Below are 14,584 nucleotides of genomic sequence, written 5' to 3'. Positions count from 1 at the left end.
AAAAACTTGTTTCCAGGCTCCCTCTTAATTAGCTACAACAAATCAGGTATAGATGATGGGACAACCAGTTTCTTGAAGAATTCCTCACGATGTCATGAACTTCTTTGCGTTTTTCAAGAGTCTTCATGTTTGGGACTTCTACATAGGGCATAGACCATCCATCACTTTCATCTTTGAGCCATGTCATCATTCCTTTCATTGGAAAGTGATCCATCATTCCATATTTGGCCTTACTTCATGCCATGTTTCCTCAAGGATCTTTCATCCTACTAAGCAATCATCATTGTTGGAAGACATTCATAGCTCTTCCCTAGGCAGCCCTGCATAAGCCCATCTAAATATCATTCAAAAATAGGAAATAAAATCAAAATTACCTCTATGATGGTCTTTCATCATGACATCTTCTAGTTTGTGTCAACATCCTGCATACATATTGACACATCTCTCAAAGATATCCATTGTCAAGGGTCTCCATATTTTTCAGACTTCCTTCAAAATATTCATATTTTTCTAGCAGATATCATAGTCAAATTTTTCAGTTCTCGAATGTTGATTGCCTTCATAGTTGCACATTCCATGATATCTTCCTTTATTTCTTGACACATTTTCTTGTAAGAACTTTTGCTCATAGTTCCTCCAATTTTGTTAGCCACCTCATTTTTCAGACTAGGACAGATTATGTTGATTTAATCTAGACAATGTATGACCCGTGCCTTCTTGCACCCTTTTAGAGGAGGAGATCCTTTTTCCCTTGATCATGCTCTCAAGATAGAACATCTATCCATATTACTCGCAACAATGTAACATGGCTCCAAATTTAAATGAAAGCATACACACCTCATTCTCCTTTGGGTCATCCAGACTTCTTGCAACAAATTTATCCCTTGATCTTCTTTACCTTTTATATCATCATACCATCATCCATGAATTCTAGAAGTTGGAATTCCTGATGAAACACTTGCTTCTTCTCTTGATTGATGAACCTTCCAATGAAGATTCCATTAGAAAATCTTGAGAATATTGAGTATCCCCATCCAACAGATGTTTCATTTTGGCTGATGTATATGAGATTTGTCCTAGAGGACTTTTCCCTTTCCATAAGTGCCACTTATGTTTCTAATGAGGTTCCCAAGAGCTATATCCTTCATAGTTGATTTCCATAGATTTTTGTTCCAATTATCATTCATGTTTCCCTATGACGATGTCACGAGCTCTTGCTTCTAATACTTTTATGATGCTAGGATGCATCTTATCATGCTTTTACTTTACAACAAGAAAACTTAGAAACAAAAACTAGAAAAAAACTAGGAGAGGAAGACTATCTCAACAGTGGAGATCTATTACTTCCTCCTTCTTGGACTTCTAATTTTCAATTTCCTCCACTTCCTTTGTGATATGGGCTTCTCTTCTTCTTTTCTTATTATCCTTCTTGAGCTTAGGACAATCTCTTCGATGCTTCCCATATTCTTAACACCCATATCATTGTAATTTAGCCATGTTCTTCTTTTGTGAGGACCAAACTTTCCAAATTTTCCCTTTCTTCTTGTCATTGCAACATATGCCTGAATTTTCTCACTTGATCCCACATTAGAGTTTTCCTTTGACCTGGATTCTTCAATCTTGCATGACCACAACTCATGGAATGGAGTAACTTCTTTGTTCCCAAAAACACTTGAAGTAAAGATACCCACTCCTCTGGTAGTGCATTTAGTACAATTGTAGTCGTTTCTCTATCATACATCACTTCTCCTAGATCTTGAAGTTGATCCCTAATGTCAGACATCCTCATAAAGTATAAGGTTTGTCGTCGCACAAAATGTTTGGGCACCGCGATAACAACTACAATCAGGGGTTGTCACACTGATCCCTGATCTCTCTGTTTGAATTGTTTCCCAATAGCAGACTAAGGGGGGTACAACCTATGGAAATGTAATGAGAGAAGATTAGTTGGGAACCAACCAATATGGGAGAAAATTAAGAAACCAATACATTTTGAAGGATTCAATTTGATTTGAGGAAAATGATACTAGTGCCTTGTGGAGTCAACTATCTTCAAAGGAAATAAAGTCCAAGTAATGGATGTGAAATTTCTACTAAATGATTTGACTATCTTATATGTAAATGCAAAACTTAAAGCTATGTGAAATGCACGAACTTGGTCAATTTTAGTTAAATGTCTATTTTAATTTTGATTCCTTAATGTTTCTATCGATCAAGCTTATGCTTGGAAGTAAAATTATAATGTGCAAAAACTAGCTTAGTATGCAAATGCAAAGTGAAAATATGTGATGGCAGAAGAAGGGCCTAAAAAAAGAGTTATTTTTGAAATATGTCATGATTTTTATTTAACTTAAGAGGCTCAGAAAAATGATCTTAATGTGAAAACAACTACTTATACTGACAATGTAAAATAAGAAGTCTGCACAAGTAATTACTGAAAACATAATAGGAAACCAGTGTAAAATGTTGGAAATAAAACACATTATATTTAGAAATCCATTTGTATGAGGTACTCAATGTAAAATGTTGGAAATAAAACACTTTATATTCAAAAATCCATTTGTATGAGGTACTCAATTAGAGATCATTAGATTCATAAGTAAAACTAGATTAGTCCTTCCTAAATGAGCATGTAAAAAACAAATGTACTTTAGAAATTAAAGTAAGTGTTTAAACTCAAATCACATCAGTGAAATATCAATCTAGTAATCTGCTCTTAAAATAAATGACAATGCCAACAATATATTTTAAACCAATGGTCTTATTACCATGCAATATTCAGAATTTCTTTGTGTAACAACATAAACTTCAAATGACAAATTGATAACTAATAATTCAGAAAATTTCTGAGTCTAACTATTTCCAATCTAGTGATGCATTTGATCTTAAAACTTAGAAATAAATTACTGAAAAAGTAGTGAAACAATGTTCAGAAATTTGTCAATTTAGCATGCAAAAGTTCTCGAAATTAATTCTATTTCTGAAATGTACTACAGTAAAAGATGCAAAATAAATTTGTTGTTAAACTTCAACGAATTGAATCTCTATGCTAGTATTAGTCTTGCTTTCAATTAGATCAATGAAATAAGGTAAGGGTTTAGAAGATGTGCACTAGTCAACCCTTAGGGGCTTGAAGACACTTGGAGACAAGCTGCCCAAGTCACTCAAAATTTTCAAATCCAAATGCGAAACTTGGATTTTTTTTGTTAAAAGTTTGCTAAATTTTTTGGGACTTTTAAGGGAAAAATTTATGGTGATAGGGAGTGAAAGAAGAGTGGCTTGAGGTTAGAGATGAGGCAGCGAAAAGGAGGAGTCCGAGAGGGAAATGAGGGACACCGAGAAAGGGACAGGGAGGAGAAGAAAAGGAGGCCGAAAAGGAAAGAGGAGGGAGCAAGGGGGCGAGAGATGGCTAGCACAGGGCCTCAAGGCCATAAAAAATAATTTGCCCTTGATCTTTTTGAAATTTCGTTTCAACTTGCACATAAAATGGAGATGCCCTCCAGGGCCTAGATCTATCTCCAGAGTCCACAAAAATTGCCTGCAATCTTCAAATCTGTCCCTGCACAAATAAAAGATAGAAAACCCCAAAAATATGTATATTCAAAAATATGAAATACCCAAAACCGCAATGAATTAAAAAATTTGAAATTTACAAGTCTCAATAATATTCTATAGATCTAGCATATTTGTAGATCGAAGCCCTCTATTAGTGAGATATAAACAATTTTGCACAAATTTATAAATAAAATGGAAATTTTAAAGAGGCACAAGCCCAAGAAAAACCTTGCAAATAAAATATTCTGTAAGATGACTTAAGAAATAAAAAATAGTAGGCTCTTTAGATTTTGTAATCTGAGAGTTGGTCTAGCTCAGGACTTCCCCAAATGCCCAAATCCTGAATGATAACTGCTGCACACTTAGATCTGATTTTTAGATTATCATAGATTCAAAATGATCATAAAATCATTGAGAAATAGAGATACATGCTACTTCTATCAAATCAAAATGATATTTTAAAAACTAGAAATATGTATAAGATACTTGTGTTATCTAGCAAATACAAATAAAAACAACAGAGCATTAAGAGCAATATTACCACATAAATATGAAAGAGGTGTTGAGGAAAATGTAACTAGGATCGGTCTTCATAAATGCATTTGTGATCTTTGTATTTATAAAAGAAAAAGGAATATTAATTTTGTTATTTATATCAATGAGTTTCTTGCTCATTGGATTTCTCTAACACATGTCAAAGTGCTATAGGAAAGTCAAAGAGAAAAGAAATATTGAAGACCCGTAAGGGCATGTTATCCCATGTATAAATATGTATTAGAGTCTAAGATATTCCTCCAAGAAAAGTATACAAGTTGACTTAAAGGAAGGACAAACCTCTATATATAGACATTGTCTACTCATCCAATGACAAGTATCATCACCTCTGAAATCAACGAGAAAGAAGACGACTTAAGGGTGAAGAAAAATCTAATTAAGGAGCCTCTAGTGCACCGAAGTAAAGAGAAGGAACATCGAACCTTAGAGAGCTATTCTAAGGCCTATTACGACCACACGTGCGCAAAAATAGAGGGTCTCTCTACTGTCATAGCAACCCTCTACTATATATATATATATGTGTGTGTGTGTATGTATATCGTTGTTTGGGCTAAATAAATAGGTCTACAACGCCTCTCACTCAAGTGAAGAAGAAAGAGGACATTCACCTAAAGAATCCCCTCACACGTGCAAAGAAACAGGGTTGCACCGCTGTCATATCAGACTTGCAACTATATCCCAAGAAAGAGTCCACTAAGGATAAAAGAGGAATATCTCTTCTAGAGCTAGCATATCTAGAACTAGTATCAGTTGCTGGAAGAAGAACAAAGTGCCAAAAGAAGGAGGAAAAAGTGTCAGAAGAAGGAGAACAAAGTGCCAGAAGAAGAAGGACAAGGACTTGACTTGTGCTTGGAGGATATTCTTGTCAAGGGTCTAGGGTTTGGCATTTATCAATAGAGGCTTTAATAAGAGAAATTTGAGAAAGGGCTTGCTTCTCTCAAAGAGAGAGGTTTTGTCCTGGCAGAGAGCTAACATCTTGTGTTCTTATCTTTTGTATTTTGGTAGCAGTTTGATGAAGTAAAAGAACATACTCTAATAATAAGAAGAAGATCAAGCTAACAAGAAAAGTAAAAGTGCTTCACAAATTGTTATTATTTCTAGAAGAATCCTATCATAACCACTTTGCTTTAGATTCTTCAACATGAAATCAGAGCTAAGGTGGAAAATTAAGGAAGGGAATTTCAAGAACACATACAAGGTTGAAGCATTAAGCCAAAAATATCAAATACATCAAGGACAAGGAGGTCTACCATCTACTATCCATCAAGAAAGTAAGAAGAGAATCCTTTCATATAAAGACACCTACAAGAAGATCCATTAAAATAAGGACCTACATTAAGTTATATCATCTTCAAAAGAAGAGAATTCCGAGTCAAGCCTCACTCTTCAAGAAGTCTTCATCATCAAGCAAGTCTCTTTGAAGAAGGAAATTTGAAGATCGTCTATATCCAAGAAGGCAAATCATCAAATTGTCAAGAAGGAAGAAAGAACACTATCAAGTAAGTATTTTTATGTCCCCTTCTGAACATATCACAATGTATTTTTGCAAGGAAAGCAATAAATTGGTTGGGACTACTAATTTCCTTGCATGGAAGAAGCGGATTGATTTACTTCTCAAGGAGAATGAACTTCTAGACCACATCAAAGGGGATATCACTATCCTTGCTAAGGAACAAACTCAAGCCTTAGCAAAGTACAATAAGGATGAAACAAGAGCTCAAAGGATTCTAATAGAATCCATCAAGAACTCTCTCATTCCTTACGTTTCCAAATTTGAAACATCAAAAGAAATATATAATAAATTGATAGAGATATTATCGGTTAACACAACTGGAGAAGTGATATCACTATGCAATGAATTATACAAGATGAAGATATCAAAGGAAGGAATAACTCCCTACTTCATGAAGATCTCTGAGATGAGAGATCAACTTCAAGAACTAGGATAAGTCATGTCTGATAGAGAAATGACAACTGTGGTACTCAATGCTCTACCTGAGGATTAGGGAAAATTCACATCAAGTATTTATGCCAAGAAGGAATCTACCCCATTAACTGAACTTTGATCCCTATGGAAAATTTAGGAGACTAGACTCAAAACCAAAGATGATGTGGGATCAGAGGAGCAAGCATTCATGGCCAAGAGAAAGGGAAAATTTTGCAAATTTGGTCCACAATGGACAAGCAACAGAGATATGTCCAAAGTTAAATGCTTTGGTTGTCAAGAATATGGTCACTATAAAAGGGATTATCCCAAGCTTAAGAAGGAAAAAAATAAGAGAAAAAGAGAAGAATCTCACATGACTCAAGAAGTGAAAGAAGAATATAAGAAGAAGAAAAAGGAGGACCCTCCAGAGCTCTACTATGACTAAGTCAGCTTCTTTACATAAATCTTCTTTCAAAGTTTTGAGTATCATAGGAGCATATAGAAATAGGATAGAATGCATGGTTTAGTAGCATCTTCTAGAATATAGGAGCATGATATAGAAATAGCTCAAGGTATTCATGTAGGAAGGATGTAGCTAGTGAATAACCTCATCCATGATGAAAGAAAATGATCATGATAAAATCTTAGAAAGCCTCCATCATCAACAAGGAAGAAGCATTTGCAGGACAAGGGTCATCAAGATCCTCTGACAGAATCTTCAATAGAAGATTCATAAAGGAGCAGATGTCTCAATAGGAGTTCCATTCATGGGATTCAAGAAAGGATGATATGCAGGCAAGAAAAGATGAAGCAAAAGAAATTGAGGCAATCTCAATTTAGAAGGACCAACAAAGGAAGCTAAGATGATCAAAAGAAGAACTAAGATGAGGTATGTATGCATCTATGTTAAGTCATGTCATCATATGTATTATTGAATCATGGGGAATAGTTCTAAAAAAATGATCAAGAATAGAAAGATCTCTTTCACTAATAACATGCTCGAAGGCATGAGCTACACATCACTGAAGGTCAATATGAAGAAGTGCCCTCATAACGAGCATGAGGTGGTTGACTGAAAAATCTATGAAGAAACATATGAAGAAATGGACATGGTCACTAGGAATCATTACCTGAAAAACTCATTAAAGATATCTCCCAAAAGAAGGAACGAGAAATTTGACAAAGGAAGAAAAAAATCAAAGCGCCCTTGACATTTAGGAAGGCCTTGGAGATATGAAGTTACAGGTTACTGATTCAAGTCAACATGATGTCATAATGAAAATTCATCTAACAAATTACTTTTTAAGTTTTGAAGTCACATCGGGATGAAGTCATGAAGGGCTACTAGAATAAAGTATTAAAAGAGCAAGCACCACAAAGCATTCACACGGTGAATGTTCCAGAAATGAAGAAACATTACAAAGGAGTAGCCAGATGACAAAAGATCCAGACATGTATCAAGAAAGCCATTTTCCATGAAGGAAGAAATGACATGACAAACTAAGAAGGAAAGTGATCGATGGTTGATGCCCTACAAAGAAGAAGTTCAACAAAAAGTTTCATGACATCAAGAAAAGAAGGAGATCGAGTAGCTAAAGGACCCACGAAGAAAAAGTTTCCGATGTATGAATGAGTCCCTAGCTAAGAGGGAGTTCTAACAAGTTCCTGATTACAAAGGGCTAAGGAAAGTTCTTGGTTAGAGGAAGCTTGGGCATATCTTCCCTAGTTGAGAGGGATAGATAGACACAAAATTCTTGTCTTGTAGTTGGAAGAAAGAATGGAGGATTGGGTAATCATCAGAAATCCACCGCTCTTTGAGGATGTGTAGGGCATCCAATATAAGAGTAGGCAAGAGGACTGATATCCTTTGAGGGTTGGGAACCCAAGATAAGAATAGTGTTAGAAGGTCATACTCAGTGAACACTTGGGTTGGTATGTACCTTGAGAGACAATGATGAAGGTGTCTACAATCATTGGTCTCGCCAACATTCTACTATGATTTAGTAAGAGATAGAGATATTAGTTAAGGCCTTGCTATGGAAATAATGTTGATTACTATGATGCTATAACAGATGGATTCCCAATCCGGTTTCTCTTATGTGAATTCTTCAAGATTGAAAATGGCCAAACACATTTTAATGATTTATGAATACCTCCCTAGTTAAGAGGGAGTGTTTAAGAAAGTGTAACTAGGATGAATATTCATAAATGTAATTTTGATATTTGTATTTATAAAGTAAAAAGAAATATATTTTTATTTTATTTATATCAATGAGTTTCTTGCTCATTGCCATAGGTCTAGCACATGTTAAAGTGCTATAGGAAAGTCAAAGAGTCAAAAGAAATATTGAAGAGCCTTAAGGGCATGTTACACCATGTATAAATATGTTGTTAAATTGGAAACTAGGGCCAAACTCCATGTGGGTAAGCTTATTTATGGCAGCTGATATTTTTATTAGATCCCTCTCGTCGAGAGGTGTAGGATTGATCCAAAGATCATCCGATTCCGATAAGTATTTATGGAGATATGAATTTATTTTGTTTATGTAATTATTATCAAGCCGACCAACTCTTATGTAGGCTCTAGAAGCCCAACCGACGTGTCTATTCATCATCCTCGTTTTAGTATAAATAGATGAGTGTTTGATGTCATTTGAACATGTATTCTTGAGTGATCTCCTCCTCTCCACGTCTTGGGTTTTTGGAGAAAGAGTGAGACACCAAGAGAAACACACACTGGCCCAAAGATGATGCCCTAGCCTACATGTTGTACAAAATGCCCTAATATATCTGAACGCAGTCTTGTAATGGAGTCACCTAGCCGCAGTAAAGGAAAACACTTACACGCTGATCATATGCTGTTCAGGCAAATATTTACATGCTGGTCATACGCTGATCAGGTAGACATTTACACGCTAATTATATGTTGTTCAGGCATACATATATATGTTGGTTGTGGAAACAGCTATACGCTGTTCAGGCAGATATCACAATGGATTGGAGACAACTATACGATGTTCAACATATATATGTATATTCGCAGGGCTCCATACTCGCAGTTCAGCATGGATATGGATCATGAAGTTGCAATCTATGTATTGGGTCAATACATGAAGCCGTAATCAAAGTACATAGCCACAGTCATGGGTTCATGGTTACGCTGTTCATTATACAGTCAACGTGATGCCCTATACACAAGGCAGAGGACGCAACGATACACATAAACGCAGTCATGGTTATAGCCGCAGTGATGAAGAGGGCAGAAACGCAGTCATTCATATGACACCTATATGCACAAGAAAACGAAGCCGCAGTCAAAAGCTACAGCCAATATGAACGCAGTTCATGACACACTGTTCAGAAGCTACAGCCAGATATGAGGGTATCCAGAATGAAGCATTAGGTGCAGTCACACTCAGATAACTGAAGTGTATAGATAGTCTCAGCATTCTAGTATTGGGTTAATCTCGCATGAATAAGAGCAGTCTTTCGGATGGAGATATAACAGTAAGACAGTCATGCCACAAAATTGATCTCTGTATTACAGCAAAAAATATTCAGACCTGTTATTTAATAGTCTTGTGTCTCGATGGAAGCATAGATATGGTCCTAATCTCATCTCAGCACAATGAGATTCCATGCTAATAGATAAGACAACATGAGGATGCATGAGAGCAGCATTAGAGTCATTGAGGTGCAGATCCATGATGATTGAGAACAACTCAATAATTTTTCGAAGCAGTACTACATAATGAATGGGTAGCATGATAGAATCATGCAGCAGCATAATGGGCAGCATTATGAACAGCATGATGGGCAACATTATGAACAATATGATGGGCAGCATAATGGGCAGCATTATGAGCAGCATGATGGGTAGCATAAGTGCATGATGACATGGAGCATGGTCAGCAACATGATATATTGTAGATGGGCTGTGAAATGAATACATGGAGCATGGGCAGCAGCATGATGGGAAGCACTATGAAATCATGTGCATGAGCAGCACAATGATACATTAGCATGGGCAACACTATGAGATCATGTGCATGGGCAGCACAATGATACATTAGTAGGGGCAGCAGCATGATGATGATGCACATTAGTTTGAGCAAGATCATGGACATGGACAGCCGCATGATGTAGTATGCAGTGGTGCAACTAGAGAACCAGATGCAACATGATGATGGGAGATGATCTATGCTTAGATCTAGATAAAGTCAAAGTGTTGACTTCTGTTGTAAATGTACTCTCTCTCTTTCTCTGCTGAACTTTGAAGATAAAAGAAGATTTGATCAAAGGGTTTCCCCACACATTGTGGGGTTTGTCCCTGGCTCACGCCACATCTTGTGTCCTCTTGTCTTGGCTTGTCTTCTGCGTTTTATATTTATGTTCTATCTGCAGTTTATCGTAATGCTGATGTGATTGCTAACTGTGAAAATTTAAATAAATTGCTCTAGCATAGAACATACCTAAACTTAACATGGTATCAGAGCTGAGGTGAAGACAATGCCCAAGCAAGAGTGAAAGAGCAGTCACCGAAGACAGTTGGGACAAGACAGAAGGATCAATGGGTTCCTCATAATTCACCTATGGTGAAGTCAAAGCAGAGAATGTTATCAGAATGGCATAGCGGAAGATTCTGATGGTCCATCTTAAGATCACTTCATTGGGAAGTTCGGATCTAAGGGTGGAAGGAAAGGCGGATGCCTTGTTGAAATAAGTTTGGCCGTTATGCGAAGCAGTGTCCGAATGGCAGAGACACATCTCTTCATGAAGATAACAATAATTCCTGGGACATCTTCAATGATCAAAAGAATGACTGGTAATGCAGGTCATCAAGGAAATGGTCGTCTCTTCCATGAAAGCAAGAAACGCCTGAATCTCTTTTATGTCACTGATCGTAAGAAGAACCTGCTGACCATCTCGGAAATGGAAGTCAAAGGTTACAAGGTGGCACTTATCGATGGAAAGGTACATGTTTGAAAATAGATCTTTTAAAGATGTTTTTGAGTTCAGGGTTGTATCAGGTTGTAGGAAGTCCACTGGGGACAATGTCCATTGACTCAGCACCGGAGGTCTGTGAGTCAGATGGTGACTTGGATGCCTGAATTCAAAAAGGAGCATGAAGGTACATGTTTGAAATGTACCGAAGGAAGATATTATAAGGGGACCATTCCCCTCATGCAGCAGGTCCACAGGTTTGGAACAACCCGAGGAGTTTGAGAATCATGATCAGGGAATCTCATGTACACAGGTGGAAGAAAGCCCTCTATGGCTTGAAGCAAAACACCTCGGGCGTAGTATGAGAATGTAGCTGAGATTCACTAGGAGTGAAACCGATCCAAATCATTACTCGAAGGTTGTGGATGATAAACCTCTCATACCGGCACCTATGTCTGACAGGTGCAGACCCTCTCATTTGTAGAAGACAGAGGGAGTTGGATTCTGAATATGGGAAGATAAACTGCTAGCCTGTGACTACCTCGAGGATCTTAACTTTCAGAAGTTATATGGTAATGATGTCGGGCCAGATTTGGGAAATGCCTCTGAGTTTCATAAACTCATTCGCGTTGATGTTCTTGGAGAACCTCCGTCCGGACATTTGTATTGCAGTTAGCATGGTGAGCTCATATTTGGTTGAGCCTCACTAGATTGGTGCCAAGAATCTTCTAAGATATCTTCAGGGCACAATATCTCATGAATTGAGATACACTACCGGAAATATGAAACCACATGATTATTCGAATGATGAGTGGGCAGGCAGTATGGAGGATCATTAGAGCACTTCTCAGTGTTGTTTCTCTTTGGAATCTGCCTCGATATCCTGGATGAGCAGGAAGCAGAAGTCGGTGACTCTGAGCACCACCAAGGCAGAATACATTGCTGATAGTATCGCCTTCTGTGAGGCAGTCTGGTTGTTGAAGCTCTTCAGTGAGCTGTTTGTACACATGATGAATACCACTGTGATTCTCTATGACAACTAGAGGTGGGATTCGATTATTGAGGAATCTCGTATTCGACAATTGCTCCAGCAGATAGACATCAAATACTACCTTATCTGGGATATGGTAAGTTGATGATCCAGGAAGCTCCATCGAACTGAGATGATGTACAGGATAGAGCCCCGAGGAAAGATCAAATTTGTGATTTTCCCGAACGACTTGGAGTCATCAAGAGACCTTTGTAAAAGGGTCCTACATGTTGCATACATTGAGCTCTGGGAGCTCTGGGGGGCTTGCAGTTCTACTGGAGCAACATACGACCACAGGGTGACTCACCCTCCCCTGGTGGTGCGCACTGGAATAAGATGATTCACTCTCTTGTGGGACAAGATGATTCGCTCTCTTGTGGAACAGGATGATTTTCTCTCCTGTGTAGCAGGATTGATGTGTTCTCCTGTGTAGCAGGATTGATGTGTTCTCCTGTGAGGCCTGGATTGATGTGTTCTCCATGGCGGCGTGGATTGATGTGTTCTCCATGGCGATTGCAGCAGGATTGATGTGTTCTCCTGTGAGGATAGGATTGATTAAGTTCTCCTGTCGAGGCATCCTACCCATGCAGTCTGGGACTCATGGGAAGTACCTCTCATCTGATCAATGAGCAGGGAAATGAAGTTAGGGACCATAGTAGTACCGATGGACGCATCATTGTATCTACCGTACTCCCTACGCTAGGATGACCTCCATTGATCTGGGATCATTGATACTAGTCTGGGACCAGTGGTAGGAGTTGTACATACTATGACGCTGACTTCAGGTCGGTTGAGACTGGTATGGGACCAGTGGTACATACTTCGAGACTGACTTCGTGTCAGTGCAGTACTGGTCTAGGACTAGTGAGAGGTACATTCTATGACGTTGATTTCGGGTCCGCTGAGACTGGTCTAGGACCAGTGGTACACTCTCTGAAACTGCGATACTGGTCTGGGACTAGTAGTAGGAGTGGTACCTACTGTGATGCTGACTTTGGGTCAGTTGAGACTAGTCTGGGACCAGTGGTACACAATCTGAGTCTGACTTCAGGTCAATGGAGAATGGTATGAGACATTCTCGATCAATTCTTCTTCTTCATAGTTCAGCAGAGCAGAGCTAACAGAGCCAGCAGTGTTGAGCAGAGTAGAGCGAGCAGAGCCAGCAGCGCTGAGTAGAGCTAGCAGAGCCAACAGCGCTGAGGAGAGTAGAGCAGAGCCAGCAGAGCTGAGCGAAGCTAGCAGAGCTGAGCAGAACCAACAGAGCTAGGCAGAGTAGTGCAAGGAACTAATGGAAAAGATAGTACAGTCGTACATATGGATCAACGGATGGAGTTCTCCCTAGTTGAGAGGGAGTGTTAAATTGGCAACTAGGGCCAAACTCCATGTGGGTTAGCTTATTTATGGCAGCTAATATTTTTATTGGATCCCTCTCGTCGAGAGGTGTAGGATTGATCCAAAGATCATCCGTTTCCGATAAGTATTTATGGAGATATGAATTTATTTTGTTTATGTAATTATTATCAAGCCGACAAACTCTTATGTAGGCTCTAGAAGCCCAACCGACGTGTCTATTCATCATCCTCGTTTTTAGTATAAATAGATGAGTGTCTGATGTCATTTGAACATGTATTCTTGAGTGATCTCCTCCTATCCACGTCTTGGGTTTTTGGAGAAAGAGTGAGACACCAAGAGAAACACACACTGGCCCAAAGATGATGCCCTAGCCTACATGTTGTACAAAATGCCCTAATATATTTGAAAGCAATCTTGTAATGGAGTCACCTAGCTGCAGTAAAGGAAAACACTTACACGCTGATCATATGTTGTTCAGGCAAATATTTACATGCTGGTCATACGCTGATCAGGTAGACGTTTACAAGCTAATTATATGTTGTTCAGGCATACATATATATGTTGGTTGTGGAAACAGCTATGCGCTTTTCAGGCAGATATCACAATGGATTGGAGACAAATATACGATGTTCAACATATATATGTATATTCGTAGGGCTCCATACTCGTAGTTCAGCGTGGATATGGATCATGAAGTTGCAATCTATGTATTGGGTCAATACATGAAGCCGTAATCAAGGTACATAGCCACAGTCATGGGTTCATGGTTACGCTGTTCATTATACAGTCAACGTGATGCCCTATACACAAGGCAGAGGATGCAGTGATACACATAAATGCAGTCATGTTTATAGCTGCAGTGATGAAGAGGGAAAAAACGCAGTCATTCATATGACACCTATATGCACAAGAAAACGAAGCCGCAGTCAAAAGCTACAACCAATATGAACGCAGTTCATGACACACTGTTCAGAAGCTACAACCAGATATGAGGGTATCCAGAATGAAGCATTAGGTGCAGTCACACTCAGATAACTGAAGTGTATAGATAGTCTCAACATTCTAGTATTGGGTTAGTCTCGCATGAATAAGAGCAGTCTTTCGGATGGAAATATAACAGTAAGACAGTCATGCCACAAAATTGATCTCTGTATTACAGCAAAAAATATTCAGACCTGTTATTTAATAGTCTTGTGTCTCGATGGAAGCATAGATATGGT

This window comes from Pinus tabuliformis, chromosome 5_2, assembly GCF_031772625.1.
Source record: "Pinus tabuliformis cultivar Carrire ecotype Pingquan chromosome 5_2, CPIR1, whole genome shotgun sequence".
Taxonomy (NCBI): Eukaryota; Viridiplantae; Streptophyta; class Pinopsida; order Pinales; family Pinaceae; genus Pinus; species Pinus tabuliformis.
The sequence above is the reverse complement of the archived record's forward strand: the minus strand, read 5'-3'. Positions refer to the sequence as shown.